The sequence below is a fragment of the Onychomys torridus genome, chromosome 22 (assembly GCF_903995425.1).
Source record: "Onychomys torridus chromosome 22, mOncTor1.1, whole genome shotgun sequence".
NCBI lineage: Eukaryota > Metazoa > Chordata > Mammalia > Rodentia > Cricetidae > Onychomys > Onychomys torridus.
In genome coordinates this window covers 1253438-1270783 of record NC_050464.1, presented here as the reverse complement: position 1 = coordinate 1270783, position 17346 = coordinate 1253438, and the positions used below count along the sequence as shown (strand labels likewise).

General features: G+C 45.7%; 1 protein-coding gene across 6 annotated transcripts in view; it reads left to right on the top strand.

The window, feature by feature from the left end:
• Fry (FRY microtubule binding protein) overlaps nucleotides 1–17346 on the top strand; it is a 392261-nt gene that overhangs the window by 186372 nt on the left and 188543 nt on the right. The gene's annotated exons all lie outside the window — the stretch shown is intronic.

Sequence of the window (17346 nt, the reverse complement as noted above, 5' to 3'; positions counted from 1 at the left end):
TCAATCATCAGTGATAGTTCAGCTGGGTATAGAATTCTGGGTGGACTCATTTGTCCTCTGGACCTTTAGACTAGACCCTTGAAGTTCTGCTTCACTCAATTGCCTCTGTGGCTCCTGTTGGAAAGCCTCTTGTTTTATCTTTGTAGATTATTTACTTTTTATTCTGTTTGCTTTTATAGTTTCCTCTTGCCCTTAGAGCTCTGTGCATTAACTTCTCTGTGTTTGCATGTGAATTGATTTGTATTTTTGTGTTTGAGATTCCACGTTTTGAATTCAGACTTATAAAACTCATTCATTCACTAAGCCTGGGGAATTCTTGACCATCCATTATCCTCTTTACCCATTCCAAGTGCACATTTTCTGACACCACCCCCCACCACCAAGTCAAGGTTTCTCTGTGTAGCCTGGCTGTCTTGGAACTCACTCTGTAGACCAGGCTGGCCTTGAACTCAGAGATACCCCTGCCTCTGCCTCCTGTGTGCTGGGATCAAAGGCGTGGGCCACCTCTGCCTGGCCAATATTTTTACTTCTTCATGCATTCTATTGTGTATCTTTTCACTGTTCTTCTATCATTGTTAATACTTCATCTAGAATGCATTCTGAGTAATTTCCTCAGACCTATATTTCAATTCATTCGTGTTCTCTTGGGCTTCATCTGATATATTACTTAAGCCTCCTATATAGAATTTTAATTTCAGCAATTATATTTTTAATGCCCAGGAGTGCTGTTTCAATCCCTTGTGGTGTCTGTTTAAAGATTTCTAGGGTTTACTATAGTTTGTTCCTTCCTTACATTCACAAGTCTCTCTTGTGCACTCAGTCGTCTTGAACACGTGTTTTCTGTCCTGTAAGTGACTGTGCTGTGGCACCAGCTTCCAAAGGCCTGGCTTGTGGGGTTTGTACCTGCTTAGTTTGCAAATAATGGCTTGTCCTCCCTCATTTTAGAACAGTTTCTACTGGGTCTTGTATTTCCAGTATCCCACCACTGGAGGCCCAAAGCTTCCTGTATCTTCCTGTAGACAGCAGACACGCTGCCAGGATAATGAGACGGAGAGCCCCCCACGGGCAGTCATGATGCCATCTCATTCCTTGCCCTTTGTGTGTCTTCTCAACTCATTTCTGCATTTTAAAAATCCGTATATTCCACCCGGCATTTCTGGCTATTGCACGGGAGATCTGTGGTCCTCTTAGTCCGTGTTTCTGCTTTTACGATCTGTGGAATTCTTGGTTTGCTTCCCACGCTGATAAAAATAAGAATAAGCCTCTGTGTGTAGGAGCATGCGTGCCCAGAGCAGGGGAGTGTCCCCCAAAGGTAACAGAAAGGAAAGTGATCGGAATGTTACCATCTCTCCCCTCTGGTCCTTTCTGACAGGTATTCCCTGAGCACACCTTTGTCTCGTCCATCTTGTTAGAAACCCACCCTAGTCTCATTCCCGTCTCGCTCTCAGTTCCACCCTGCCCTTACCTCTACCGTGCACCTGTAAAAACCCATTTCTTGCCTGCCATCGTGCGGCTGTGAACACTGAACCTCCTGGAATTCTCAGCTTCGCATGAGCGCGCATGCATGCCTCATTGGAACTGCCATATTATCCTCTTGGGCTGAGTATTGTCTTCACTGAGTTAGAATAACTCAGTGGTGTAGGACAGAGAATGTTATAGTTTTAAGGGTGTGTCTTGCTTTGTGGATCTTTTGTTCGTGTGTGTACAGATCACTGTATTTTCACAGGGGTGGAATTTCCAGTTGAAAAAGCACCAGGAACCTACAGAGAGACAACACCTGTGTCTCTCTGTCTTCTACATCTTCTCTCCGCCCTCCTCTCTCTCCCCACAGCCCCAGTTTTTAATGCTATGCATACAGTGGGTAGTAAATGTTTTGTTTTTAAAGAATTATTTATTTTTATTTTATGTGAATGACTATTTTACCTGATGGCATGCTTGTGTACCACATGCATGTGTTTGGTGCCTTCAGAGGCCAGATGAGGGCATCAGTTCTCCTAGAACTGGAGTTACAGGTGGTTGTGAGCCACTGTGTAGGTGCTGAAAACTGAACCCCAGTCCTCTGTAAGAGCAGCCAGTGCTCTTAACCACTGAGTCATCTCTTAATCCCCAGTAAATGTTTTATGAGTGAGTGAGTGTGCCAAGAAATGAATGACCGAGCATTAACAGAGTAGCTAAAAAGGAGTACCTTCATGGGAACCCATGTATTTTGAAGACCATCTTGCTCACCTCTACACTGATAATCAGGGGGCTTTCTCTATCCTTCTTACGTTGTAGTGTTGTACAATAAGCCACACAGAAAAGACATTGATTCTTAGTCTACAAGTCTCTGTTTATGTGGCACCTGCCACTGAAGTCTATTCCTTTCTCAATAAACTCTGTTTAAAAACAAGTCCCTTCAGCTTTTCCAAGCCCAGGATCCTCATCAGTTTCAGCTTTGTCAATTGGATGGATACAAAATGATAAAGATACAAGCGGATATAAAGATATAAAATTATTTCGGGGAAACTGATTTTGATTTGAATCTTTTTTTTGTAGCTTTGCCCCTTTCCTGGAACTCGCTTTGGAGACTAGGCTGGCCTCAAACTCACTGAGATCCGCCTGGCTCTGCCTCCCAAGTGCTGGGATTAAAGGCGTGCGCCACCACCACCCAGCCTTGATTTGAATCTTGATTCCGCCTCTTCAGGTGTGTGGTCCTGGGCAAATGTCAGCCTCTTTTCCGCATTTGCAGGATGAGTGTCAGAGTTTAATTCCCAGGATGACGGATGGGGCCCAGTGATATGTGTGGAGCCCCTGGGATACTTGTGTAGGCACGTGAGGCGCTCAGCCCTCCTCCCTGCCTTCATAGTTATGATGGGGCACTAGGATCAACTAACTCCATCATCTGGTGTTTCTTTGGAAGGCAGCCTCTCTTGGTGTGCAGAGTGCAGTCCTTGAGCAAGCAGTTGGCTGCCCACTTCTGGCCAGATTCTTCCCCCTGAACTTGGCCATGACACATGGTACAGCCAGAACGATTTAAAATCAACTCCTTGAGGGCCCTCTGTGTACTTACGTTTGGGGGGGTCAATAGAAGCCAACAAATAAAAGTTCTCAACAGAAGACAACACAGCCACCCTCCCACTATGTTTCCAACAAAGCACTTAAGGTTCACACAGATGTTGTCTTAGATGCTTTTTGTCTGTGAGCGAACATCTTGAAAAGAAAAAGCAACTTAAGGAAGAAAGACTTTGTTCAGGCTTGTGGATCCAGAGAGAGATTCCATAATGCTGGAGGCAGTGGGGTAGGAACCTGACAGATCACATCTTCAAGCTGAGAGAGTTGAACTGGAAGTGGGGTGGGGCCATAAACTGCCAGAGCCTACCCACAGTAATGCACTTCCTCCAGCAAGACTGTACCTCCCAAGGGTTCCATAGACTTCTAAAACAGCACCACCTGCTGGGGACCAAGTGCTCAAGCACATGGGGGAGGGGCAGGGGGGGGGAACATTCCTCATTCTAAACACCACATATGTGAACAGTGAGGACCACAGCAGTGTAGCCAGGATATGAAGTGATCCCAACAATGATGGTTTTCAGAGACCTTCAAAGAAGAACTGTTGAAAGTTCCTGAGGATAGGCAGGCACAGAGACAACTGTGAACAGCGTAGGGCCAGGTCATACTGAAAAGCCAAGTAGCCTACCATAGGAAAAGATGGGTTGTTGCAGTTAGTCCAGAATTTCAAGAAATGTTCTGTTTTCCAAGGTGGCTCGTTTATCTGATCCCTCTCCTATAGTCTGGCTGATATTCAGAAAACTTCCTTTCTATCACAAAGTGCAGGTGACCTATGCTTCTGGCAAAGTCACTTAGTCAGGACCCAGCGTCCTCTACTGTAGGGTGAGAGCAGTCAGGCAGCCAGCTGTAGTCCTACTCTGTGTAGTCATAGCCCTAATATGTGCAACCAATGTTTTAACTCTTGCACCTCTGGAATTTTCCATTGTCCCTGTAAAGAACGGCAGTGGGAACTATTTGGGGCATTGGCAAATGCCCGAGCCTAGAACTCCTGACAGGAAGGACACTCCACTCATTTGACCAAGGAGTTGGAAAGAGCTGTGGTTTTGTTTTTGACTGGAATCTCAGAAAAGGCAAATATCCACATGATTTCAAAGGCAGCCAGCCTGTAGCTTTCACCTTGTCCTTCGGCAAAGACGGAGATGGAGAGAGAGAGCCCAGTTGCAAGTCCTTTCACGATGAAAGATTTTGTGAAGGTGGAGTTTTCCGGAGCCAGGTTAACTGTCCCTCACATGACGATAGCGCACTGGCTCAGACCTGGCAGGGTCTTTCAGATACTGGCCCTGTGCCCCGTCAGAAGCTCAGGGGTGGGCTGGCAGCTGTGATAATTCATTAAGATATTAATCGAGTTACCACAGAGCTGGAATAGAGGCTTTGAAAAAGCATAACATGACCTAGCTGGTTTGCTAACATCAAAGAAATAAATGAGACCGAACATAAACGGGAAGTAACACAAACTATTCTCTTGAAGCAGGAAATCTTTGAAGAACCTAGGATAGCAAACTATTGCAGCACCTAGTGTATGTGATGAGGGATGCCATGTCTTAAGACTAAACCTGGTTGAACCACAGTCACAGCCAGCTGGCTTCGGGGAGGTCAAGCACTTCTCTAACGATGGCATTACAGCATGCTAAAGTTCCAGGTGCTGGAAGGAGGGTCTGTGACAAACCTCTGTCCCTAGTCTCAGGCTTCGTCTCCTGGGCATTGGTTTTAGAACTGGCGTGAGGACAACTTGATGTCTGCCTGACTGGGGCTGAGAACGCCTTGGCCCACCACCAGCCATCTCTATGGGACCAGTTCAGTTCTCATTAAACTCGACTATGGCTCTAAGCAGTGAAGCCTTAGGCAAGTGATGCACACCCACCCTCGCTTCTCTGGTGACTCTAGAATCTACCTGATAAGAGGAACAGACCCACGTTAGGATGTTTGCTATATATACTCACAATAGACCTTTTTTCTTTTCTTTTTTTTTTTTTTTTTTTTGTCTAGGGATTCAATGATAGAACATTATCTTAGTGTGTACAAGGTTCTAGGTTTAATCCCCAGTAACCCCCTCCCCCCCCCAAAATAAATCAGCTAATCAGGGCTGGAGAGATGACTCAGCAGCTAGAAGCACTGGCTAATCTTTGGAAGACCTGAGTTCCATTCCCAGCACCCACATGGCAGCTCGCAACTCTCTGTAACTTCTGGTCCAAGGGATCTGGCGCCCTCTTCTGGCCTCCACAGGCATTGCATGCACATGGTGCACATACACACATGCAAGCAAAACACTTTGACATGCAAAATAAAAATAAGTAACTCTTTAAAATAAATAAATATCCATCAGTCAGTCAAACAATAATTCTATAGATCAGTTTTACTTTCCTTAAGACATAATCCAGAGACTGAACATCTAGCCATCATTTTGCATTTCAACTTCAGATGGCCTGTGTTTCCCTGAAACTTCCAGATCTCAGAAGCATCATAAAGATCATACCCTTTCATCTGGAGCCCTTCTTAAATATTTAAGGAGTTTGTGAGTTGGGAAATCCTTCTGCTCTGAGGGACAACATTACTACCTCTAATTAGGTTCGGATCTTTACATGCCAGATCCTCATGAGGCCTGTTGTAAGTCATATTTAAAGACTTACGAACCTCACCCTGGTATGCGTCAGGATGGCCAAGCCTGAAAGAGGGCAATTTCCCTGCACCATTGTTCCTGCCAATCTTTCTGTGCTAAGAAAACAGTGTGTGTTTGTTGGCTGGGGATGTGTAAACATCAGGGACATGACCTTCAGATCTCTGCACAGTGGTTTCAAACCGATGTCCCTTCCTATTAGCCAAAGCTTGCTCTAATCCGAGGCCACTGTTGCTTCAACATGTCTGATGAAAGGACACAGAGAAAAATCTAGCTTGAGCTCCCTGTTGAGCGTAGTGATAAAACCTAGAGTCAGAACAGAGACCAGAGGACTGCAGGCCATGGGGGAATATTTACAGCATGAGGAACTGGCTTATTTTTCCACGTCTAATTAAACCAGTGGCTTTTGAACTGGCTGCTCGGTAGTGAACCACTGTAGTCATGCATTTCCCCGCCTTATTCTCTCTCAAGTCATTCCCAGGAAATCTGTAGACACATCGTAACTCAGAACCAGAGCATTGCCAGCCACTGAAAGCAGAGATAATAACTGAGGAAAGATCCCAGTGGGCAGCTGCGTGAGATGCTCTCCCAAATGAGCTCACAGAGTCACTTTTCTCTGCATGTGGCTACCCCTGAAGTTTGTTTTCCTGATTGTGAGTATGCCTGGAATCATGCAGGTGGAACAATACTTCTTTTGTGGCTCCTAAATGGGAATTTTTTTCATCAGTGAAATGAAATTTAATGTCCCACCATTGTCCAATTGAACTTATAGCAAAGAAACCATGTGAAAAGTATTTTGAAATCAGAAAAAAAAAAAATCAAAGGGCTTTGTATTCCAATTTAGTAGTATTCAGTTGCTCCAGGGGTAAGGCTGTAATCTATTCAATATTTTTATTTATTCTTTGAAATTTTCATACATGTGTACAGTGTATGTTTGTCATATCCACCCCTACTCCCTCTCTCCAACTTCTACCAGGACACCCCCCCCCAGCACATCTCCCTCTCAACTTCATGTCCTTTTAAAATAACTCGCTAGGCTGAATTAGTGTTGCCCACATGTGCATGGGTGTGGGGGTCATATGCTGAGGAACAGGCAATTACCAGTGACCACCCCTCCCAAAGAAAAGGGACTCTCTCCCTCAGAAGATATCTATACACACTCTCCTCCCCCTCTCCCCCACCCTCTGTGTGTGTGTGTGTGTGTGTGTGTGTGTGTGTGTGTGTGAGTGAGAGAGAGAGAGAGAGAGAGAGAGAGTACACATGTGGAGATGAGGAAGAGCTAATGGGGATCAGTTTTCTCTTCCCACCACGTGGGTCTTGGAGATCAAACTCACTCAGGTCAGAGGCTTGATGGCAGGCTCCCGTACTCACTGAGCCATTATACCCAGAGATGCCATGAAAGATTACCAATGTTTCCTCTTTTTTGAATATATAAAATGTGGTAGATGTTATTCCTCAAGTTATTTTCAACCTGGTTCTTTCTGTTCACATCCCTTACTTAACCATTCACAGTGATACCTTTGTATTCATGGAACAAATGAACTTTATTATAATACCTTCATGTGCATAGATAACATACTTTGTTATCTATGTTTCCACACATATCCCCCCACCACCCTCTCCTGCCTTTGCCCACCTCCCCCTGGTCCTCTTCCTCTTCTCAAACTGTTCCCTCCTGCTTTCATGCCGCGCATGTGTGTGTGTGTGTGTGTGTGTGTGTGTGTGTGTGTGTGAGAGAGAGAGAGAGAGACAGAGACAGAGACAGAGACAGAGACAGAGACAGAGTTAGAGAGAGATCTAGAGTCTACATATAGGAGAAGACATACTCAATGGCGCTCTCCAGCTCCATCCAACTTTGTCCGTATAACACACCTCCATGCATCTTTATAATTAATGTAAACAGTAAAACTCCACTGTGTGTATCTACAGGTTTTCTTCACCTTTGTCTGTTGCTGTGCTTATTTGGGGTCCATACTTAGGCTACTGTAAATAGTTTTACAATGAACTCAGATGTGTTGGGGTCCATACCTCGGCTCCTGTAAACAGTGCCACAATCAACTCATGTGTAGGTGTTTATGTTGACCTAGATCCCTCCAAGCATCTACCCAGAGCAATATACATGAATCACACGCTAGTTACAATTTTAGCCTTTTGAAGAATCCCCATACTGTTTTCCCGTTGTAGACACTCCACTTTGCAGTGGATGGGGGTTCCTTTTCCCCGAAGCATCCTTGCAGACAGTTGTTTCTCTTCTCGATGCAACCATGCTGCCTGGGGAGAGATGGAATGTTCCAGTAAATTGGATTTTCCCTTTTTACCCGGTCCTTTGTCGTTGGTGCCTCTTTTGAGAACTAACAGAAGCGTCATTTCTTAACACACGTAAGAGGTCATATGAAAGTATTTTGTGTTTTAGAGTGACAAAAATTAGTAATAAAAATTCATTCAAGGGTCACCAAGATGGCTCAGCAGGTAAAGGTGATTGCTACCAAATGCTGGCAAGGCGAGGCCAGTCTCCAGATGCTGTACAGTAGGAGAAACACAACTCCCTTGGAGTGTCCTCTGATCTCCATATGCGACAGCACACACACACCCACACACGCACACTAAAGATTGTAAAAAGCATTTTATTAGATATTTAATATCCAAACATGCATATAATGTGTTTGGATCGTATCCACTTCTTATTCCTTCTCTGTCAATTCCTCCCCTCTTCTCCCCACCGTGTCTCCCTCCCAACTTCAAGGGCATTTTTCCCTCTTTGGTCACTCTAATACCCACTGAGTCCTTTTAGAGCTGTCAATATGCATATATGCATGGAACCAACTACTGAAACATGGGCTGGCATCCCTGAAGAAAACTGACTCTCCCTCCCCCAGTGGCCATCAATAGCCCACAGTTCCTCAGATAGACATTCGACTTCATGACCTTCCCCCACCCCATCCGTGTGGGGATTTTGACTGGCTTGATCTTGTACGTGGTTTTTTGTTTGTTTTGTTTTGTTTCCAGAGAGGGTTTCTCTGTGTAGTCTTGGCAGTCCTGGAACTCTCTCTGTAGACCAGGCTGGCCTCGAACTCAGAGATATCTACCTGCTTCTGTCTCTTGAGTGCTGGGATTAAAGGTGTGCACCTCCGCCTCCGCCTCCGCCTCCGCCTCCGCCTCCGCCTCCGCCTCCGCCTCCGCCTCCGCCTCCGCCTCCGCCTCCGCCTCCGCCTCCGCCTCCGCCTCCGCCTCCGCCTCCGCCTCCGCCTCCGCCTCCGCCTCCGCCTCCACCGCCACCCGGCTATCTTGTCCACGTTTTGTAGATACAGTCACAGCCACTGTGCATTCCTGGGTTCAAGGCCCTATCATATCCAGGAATACTGTTTGGGCACAGTCGCCCACTCCCTCTGGCTCTCACAGTCTTTCCATCCCCTCTTCTAGGATCACCCCAGTCTTGGTGGAAGGGGTGTGATATAGAACTATCTATAGTGCAGTCAGCTGTAGGGACCAGAGGTGCCACTGAGGAGCAGAGCATTTACCAGGCATTCACAAGCCCCCGGTTTTCAGTCTTAGCAGCAAAATAAATTAAAACAGATAAGCAGATATATGCATAGTACTAGTAAAGTCTTGAATGTAATATGGTTATGTTTCCACACAGCATTTTAAGTTTTGACACTTCTAAAAGTTATCACTATAACTTCAGCAGTAGGGATGCTTGCTCTGGCATGATAACAGTTTTAACCTGCTTACAATTCATGCCATTGTCATCAATCCTGTGACTCATATTTTATTAGATATTTTTATTGGTATCTATGCAGATATCCAGTGCATTTCTTCACACACAATATTCTATTTGATGTTCCTGATACCTTTGGGGGTTTCTTCCTACTCAGTTCCTAGGTCAAAGAGAGGTAAACTTGGAATGTTCCAGGAGGTTTTCTCAAGATGGTTCAGCACTACATAAATATTTTAGAGGCACGAGTAGCCTGAGAAAGCCACGGGGGAAAATGAGAGCTGTCCGGGGGTGGTGATTCAAGGGGGAAGAAAGGAACCGTCCCAGTGCAGCTGGAGGTCAAGGGAGTCGGGTCCTGGAAATGGCCACCATGTTGGAATTTTCTAGGGTCTCTGGGGTGCTATTTTTAGTGGTGAGGGAAAAGCCAGCTCCCGGTGATTTAAGAAAGAGTGGAGGGGAGAAGAGAAGACATTGGAAAACCAGGTAGAAGAGTAGGGGGAAAGGAACAGCGGACAGAGGGCGGGTACGGTAAGCAAGACCTTGAGACAGTGATGGCCGTGAGAGGGACAAGAGGGAGAGGCTGAAGACAGAGGCTGTGAGGAGCTTCTGTGTGGAGCAAGGACCTGAAGAAACAGGCAAAGATCCGGCCAGATGAACGGAAGTCCGTTTATTAAACACAGTGAGGCTGTAAAGCAATAAGCTAGGAATCACCAACAACAGAGAATAGAATAATTCAGAAATGAATGAGTGAAGGCCGTAGCTCGTGTTTCGTGGTAGCTACTGTAGAAAGAGAGGAGTGTCTGGGAGCCCTTCTCTTCTCCAATTAAAATAAAAATTAACTTTGTAGCCAAATTTAATTGAAGTTTCCCCTCTGCTGTTCAGATGATGGGTTTGGCCTTGGGACTGTGAATTTGACAGACAAGTGGGCTCCGCTGGCATGCGCAGAGCCTGCTGCAAAGAGGGCAGACTGTCTCAAGAGGTTTCATTTCCAAAAACAGGTACCCAGATAGTCTACCATCATGCTTCCCGGCATAGCCTCACCCACCCTGGCAGAGCATTGCCTGCCTGTGTCTTTAACTTCTTTCAGACAGTCAGTATCATCTCTTGATCTTGAATTATTCCCCCAAAGCTTTGGTGGAAATCGGTGTCTGTTATTTTCCTTACAGAAACTCCTTTTTATTAGCTGAAGGGATTAAGGGGCAAGCAGATGTGTCTACCTCTGCAGCACACATCCCTATCCACCGGAGGATTTTAACTAGCGCTGGGGAGCTGCCCAGGGTGTCATAGAAGGACACTCGCTGTTACCTGTGAACAGACAGGCACACAGCTCACATCCTGAGGTTCCAGACAATTCACACCCTCAGGTGCCTGGCTGCCCCTCCCCCACCCCACCCATCACAAGGGAGTTGCTTGGGGTGAAAGGTTATTATTATTATTATTCAGACCATGTTTTTAAAAATCAAGTCAGAGCTGCCACTAATAAGATATGGAGAAAAATGTGATAGCCAGGAAATTATTTTGTGCCCTGCTTTACTTTGGTTCAGGCTGAAACAGCCACTCCTGCTGGAGTGCCAGGAGCCGAGAGTTCTGGGCTAAATGCTTCAGTGGATTGGCAACAATTGGGTCCCCAACCCTCCACTCTGTCACCATGGTTATGGGATACCATGTGACTCAGCATCCTCTTCGGCCTGGTGAAGAACAGGGAAGCTGTCTGAAATGAGTTTTGAGATTTTTGACAACTCATATATAATGTATGATATAAATTTATATGATGTGAATTTTCCATGCCCATAATATTCAAAGCCTTTCAGCTAATGGTGCGCCAAACATGTCCTTAGAGGCAAAAAACATAAGAATCAATACTTGTAAAGTCTAGCACTTAGTTGAAGTGTGATTTTGGTCATTTTAATAATCACCCTACCATTCCATTAGATTTCCTCTAAATTAACAATTAAAATTAATGTCTTGGGGCTGGAGCTGGCTTACAGTTAGGAGTGCTGGTTGTTCCTCCGAGGACTCAGGTTCCGGTCTCAGCATCCGTAGGTTCCGGTCTCAGCATCCGTAGGTTCCGGTCTCAGCATCCGTATGGTGCTCACAACTGTCTATAACTCCAGCTCTACTGCACACACATGATGCACAAACATACATGCAGGCAGACACTCATGCACACAAACCAAAAATGAATATATATTTATTAAAAATATTAAACTATTTCTAGTAATGTGGGATTTTTGCTTTTGCTTTTTTAAAGAAGGAAGGATGTTTACACTTCATAGAGTACCCCACACTTGTTTTTACAATAGAACTCTTTGGTTATGGAAACATTCCAGGAAGTTCAAGTTAAGATCTTAGTATCAGCAGGGGTATTATGCATTATTCCAAGAAAACACGTGGGATTCGGTTTTAGATCCTGGACATTATACAGGAGGACGCATGTCTGTCTCAACATAACCCAGATAGTAACGGCACCAAAAGAAATCCCCTGATAGGCCACCCACCAGCAGAGTGACATCCGACACTCTCTGACACTCATCTTTCAACACTGCAAGTGGTTGGTTTCTTTGGGTGTTTCTCCATTTTACCTAAATGGTAACTGGAGCTTAGTGAAGGTAAGAGCCTTCCAGGTTACCAAGGATGCTGTGGATCCCCGTCCTGTGCCCTCACAAGTCAATCCAGCTACTGTCCTAACTAGGGCCTACTAGGATCTAGGTGGATGACACACTCAACAGTCAGAGTATCATATGAGCCCCATTCCCCTACTGATGGGTGTGACTCCACAGACAGTATAATTTGAGTCTGCTAGCTTCCTAAAATCTGTGTGGGTCCTGGTTGGAATTTGGGAAGGAAAATCAGAAAGGAAAAATAAATGTGCTCCTTGAATTCTTAAGATAAACTTGCCTTTCAGCCATAGACCTCTTGAGACTTCTAACTGTCTGAGATTTGGCCTGTTTGGCAACCTTTCTTCTTAGGAGTTACAGAGTACTTGTTTTTTGGTATAAAAAGTCTGTGAGGTGACCGGGTAGCTAGAACACACTGAAATTGTTTGAAAATAAGGTGGATGTCTGTGGCTTCACTCTGGCCTTTTTAGGAAGATATGGACACACAAAGCATTTGAGGTATGTTTTCTTAAGGGGGTGGGGAGAGGGGAGGGGGGAGATGCAAACTTCGTCACATAGCAAATAAGATGCACAAGCCTTGGGACCATGGCTAATGGCCCTTGGGGGCTGGGAGAGCCTTGCTCTTCCATTCCAGGGAAGAAGAGCTTGCTTCAGAGAGCTCCAGCAGGCTGCAGAGCAGCAAGGTGTGTCCCCACACTGTTGCACAAATCCTAATCAGTCTTAATAAAAACCCAGAGCTGCCGGGCGGCCATGGTGCACGCCTTTAATCCCAGCACTCCAGGCAGGGGCAGGCAGGAGTTCGAGGTCAGCCTGGTCTACAGAGTGAGTTCCAGGACAGGCACCAAAACAACACAGAGAAACCCTGTCTCTAAAAACCAAAAAACAAAACAAAACAAAAACCCAGAGCCAGATATCAGGGTAAAAGTTGAAAGATCAGAGAAGCAGAGTAAGCCACCTCTTAACTCACCAACTCCTCAGCCTGAAAAGACCCGAGTTCCTGTCTCCTCCTCCCACCTTATAGTCCTTTCTCTGCCATATCACTTCCTGTCTCAACCTTCCTAGTGCTGGGATTAAAGGTGTGTGCTCCCAAGTGCTGGCGTTAAAGGTGTGGGCCACCCTGCCTGTCTGTTTCTCTTTTAGACTGGATTAATCTTGCGTAGCCCAGCACGGCCTTGAACTCACAGAGATCCTAACAGATCTCTGCCTCTGTCTCCAGTGTTAGGATTAAAGGCGTGTGCCACCACTACCTGACCTCTATGGCTAACTCTGTGGCTAGCTCTGTCCTCTGATCTTCAGGCAAGCTTTATTTCTTAGATTACAAGCAATATATCACCACACCACACCCTCCTGTAAGTGGAGGAGACAGAGGGCCGGTCTACAGCCAGCTCCACCGGAAGTGAAGTACATGCTCTTGAAGTGAGTTTAGAGATGGCTGATAACCGTCTGTCTTTAAAAGGGAAGCATCATATGATTTAAAGTGAAAGGAAAAGAAAAAAACAGGAAGAGAAGTAGATATGTCAAGGTGTGTCTCAGTTGTTTGTTTAATTATAAGAATTCAAGCATAAACTGAGACGAGAGCGGCATGTCAAGCCCTGGGGCCGTTTTCAAATGCTCGTGGTGGATTTGTTACAACTCTCTGAACTCCCTTACTCCAGCATTATATGGGGTGGCACAGTTGTCCTTCAGAGTTCAGCCTCCTCCCCTGCAAATACCAACTCCACAGATGTTCAAGCCCCTTATGGAAATGATGTAGTATTGACATAGGATGTGCACTGTCTTCCATATACTTTTCATTATTTGATTTGGAGACAGGTTCTCACTATGTAACCCAGGTTGGCTTTGGACTCTTTCTCCTTTTTAGAATACTTTTCTTTTTTCTTTGACATTTTATACATGTATACAATATATTTTAATCATGCCCATTTCAACTTCCCACTTCCCCCAGGCCACCCGACACATCTCCTCCAATTTCCCAGACCCCCCACCAATCCCCTTCAATTCCCCAGACCCCCCACTAATCCCCTCCCATTCCCCTGACCCCACAACAGATACCCTCCAATTCCCCAGACCACTTAAGACATTCCCTCCCATTTGCTCAGACTCCCCAACACATCTCCTCTCATTCCCCAGATCTCCCACTCTCCAGACCCCCCAACAGATGCCCTCCCACTCTCCAGACCCCCCAACAGATGCCCTCCTGTTCTCCCTGAACTCCCTACATATCGCCTTCCCATCTTCATGCCCTCTTCTTTCTTTTTAATACCAAATCTAGTTAGCTCCCTCCCTTCTGCTCTCTCTCCCCCTCCCTTCCTCTATTCCTCTATCCCTCCATCCCCCATTCTCCTTATCGTTTAGATGGTGTAATGTTCTTTCTCCCAGGGCTGCTCTTAAACCCACTGATACTGACAAATCCATACTGAGCCAGAGATGATATTTGTAAGATTTAAATGTCATCTTAGGGTGATAAGGACATAGTCACTGTGTGTAGTGTAGCACCCCCAGTGGTGAATCCCGTGTGTCAGGGTGCGGGAAAGTCAGATGCCCACAAGAGAGTGGGACTACTGACCAGAACAGCTGCAAAAATGCCGTCTGTGAGGTAACAGGTAATGTTGATCCCGCCGGGATCTTAAGCCAAATTTGAAGCAAGCTTTATTAAATATTGGCCAAGACAATGGATACTGTCCAGGTCCACACTCAGGATTCCCAGAGCATAGCACCAAATTACATTAGTCAGAGGCTTATAAAGGCAAACCCACGAGGCTACATGCTCCCCACCTTCATCCAAACAGGGGCAAGCACGTGTCTTGATGGGCTTCCTGCCTGTACACCTCCTACCTTTGGGTGATCAAGCACATCCCATACAGTGGAGGCAACCAAGCTTGTTTAAAGAAGAGAAAACATGTGGCTTGTCACCTGACATGACCAACAGGCCCCAGCATTCCAGGAAGTTGTCTGTCCTTGGGCAAGTGGGGCTTACAAGTTAGAGGCTCTTCTGTATATTATTTGCCTGAGGCATCAAGCCCACATTCTCAGCTAATGGACTTGAGTAGTGGTGTGGTAATAACTTAGTGTGTGTGGTAATAACTTACCCTACTGACTAGCTCTGTTTGCAGAATGTTGCTTCCTTCCTGTGTATACAAGTGTGTATGCAGGAAGCACCATGGCTATGAGCTCCCCACCATTTGTAGTAAGAAAAAAAATTACTCTCTGGGGTGTGGGAAGCTTCAGAGTATGGCTGGTCTAGTCTCTCTCTCTCTCTCTCTCTCTCTCTCTCTCTCTCTCTCTCTCTCTCTCTCTCACACACACACACACACACACACACACACACACACACACACCCCTACTCCCAGCAACAGAACCCAGCAAGAGAAGGGAATCACACTGTGGGTTTATACTCCTGACACATGACAGCATTTGCTTTGGGTTGATCTTGGGTCTCATGTATTGATGCATTCCCAGTTTCTGAACTTATATAGAATAAATAAATGGTCATGTATCTATAGTACAGAGACACAGAAAACTATCATAGAAGCCAGGGCACCAACTCTGTCATCATGTACGATTTTAAGCAGTACTAAGTAATTAAGTAATACTAAGTACTAAGTAATACTAAGTAACTAAGAATTACTCTCTTGCATAATGGCACAGAATTATTCATTTAAAATGGCAAATGTTACCAATGTTTTCCACAATAGAATTTTACTATTTATTTGTTGAGACAGGCTCTCACTATGTAGCCCCAACTGGCCTGGAACTTATATGTAGACCAGACTGGCTGTGAACTCACAGAGATCTGCCTGCTTTTGCCTCCCAAGCACTGGGATTAAAGGCATGTGCCACCACACTTTGCAAATAATGCATACACATATAGATTACATTTCATTTTTAGCTCACACAAACACGAAGAAGGCCTCATATTTGAAGAGAGGAAAGGCCACTAACTGGCACCTTCCCCAGGACCCTTAAATACTGAGAGACACTGGTGGAGGTTTCTGCCTGTCTGGAGCTTCCTGACAAGTAGGAGGGGCGTGTGGGACATCACTCGTGCACACATCGCTTGTAATGTGGCCTTGGGCCATGGAAAGTATGAGAAAGAAGGAATAATAGGACCTTGAAGGTTTGAAAGGTGGGGCACGGAACTTGTATTGGAGGCTAGCGCAGAAAGACGTCCCTGAGGGAGTGATGGTGGAGCTGATGTTTGAATGATGAGCAGGCATCCATAACACACAGGGTATCACTGACCCCATTTCTCCCAGACTCTCTTTCCCAGTGGCAGGAATCACGTACTGCTCAGCTGTCCGCCCAGCCTGGAGGTTGGGCACAAAGTGACCCCCTCAGTCCCGGATGAATAGAGAAAATTCCAAGTAGAGATTCTCACCCCACATTTGTTCCAAGGATGTCTGGGGGACCTGATGGCCCACCTGTTTTCACATTGTATCACCATTGCTAATGTTTGCATTTAGCTGACTTTACAAAGAAAACATCACTGTAAGCTTTACAGACTCAGGAAGAGCTTTCCAATTTAGTCAGAGAATGGATCCTTTCTATGCAATGAGCTAAATCTGTTGTTTCTCTCATTGTCTCATTGTCTTTCTTCTCATCTACATTTCTAGATCCACTCCCCGATTTGTATGTTCTAGACAGGATAGGTTGAAGAGAAAGGCTTACTAGCCAATGGGAACACAGCATTCTCTTTCGTTTAGATGCACACCATTTGACAGTGGATAGTCCCCAGATAAGAGAGGGCAGTTGATTCCCACGTCTCCTGAGGAAACCTCAGGGGTGTGGACTGAGACCATAATGGCACCTGTCATGCCAGTGCCCAAGAGCCTGTGGAAGAAGGCTGTCACGAGTTCAAGGCCAGCCAGAGTGGAGATGGGGCTAGCATCAGCCTTGGGTGTATGTCAGCTTTATGACGGGAGAAGTGAGGGAGCCATGGGTCTGTGTGATAGGCTACATGTAGAGGAAGTTATCTAGGACATTTATTTATGCTGGCCAAATACAAATTGTATAGACATACATTCATTCACATATGTGTGTGCAGATGTAAACACACACACACACACACACACACACACACACCACTCATATAACTTTTACATGTTTTTTGTACTCCTGTAGTGGTTAGCTAGTTTTCTGTTGTTGTAAGGAAGCACTGACCAAAACCGACTTGGAGAGGGAACAGGTTCAATAGGAAGTGAAGCCGTGGCCACCGAGCATCACCGCTTACTGGCTTGTTTGCCATGGCTCACTCAGCCACCTGTCTTGTCTAACCCAGACCCACCTGCCCGTGAGTAGCACCGCCCAGACGCCCACACAGGACTGGCCCACATGCCCACACAGGACTGGGCCTT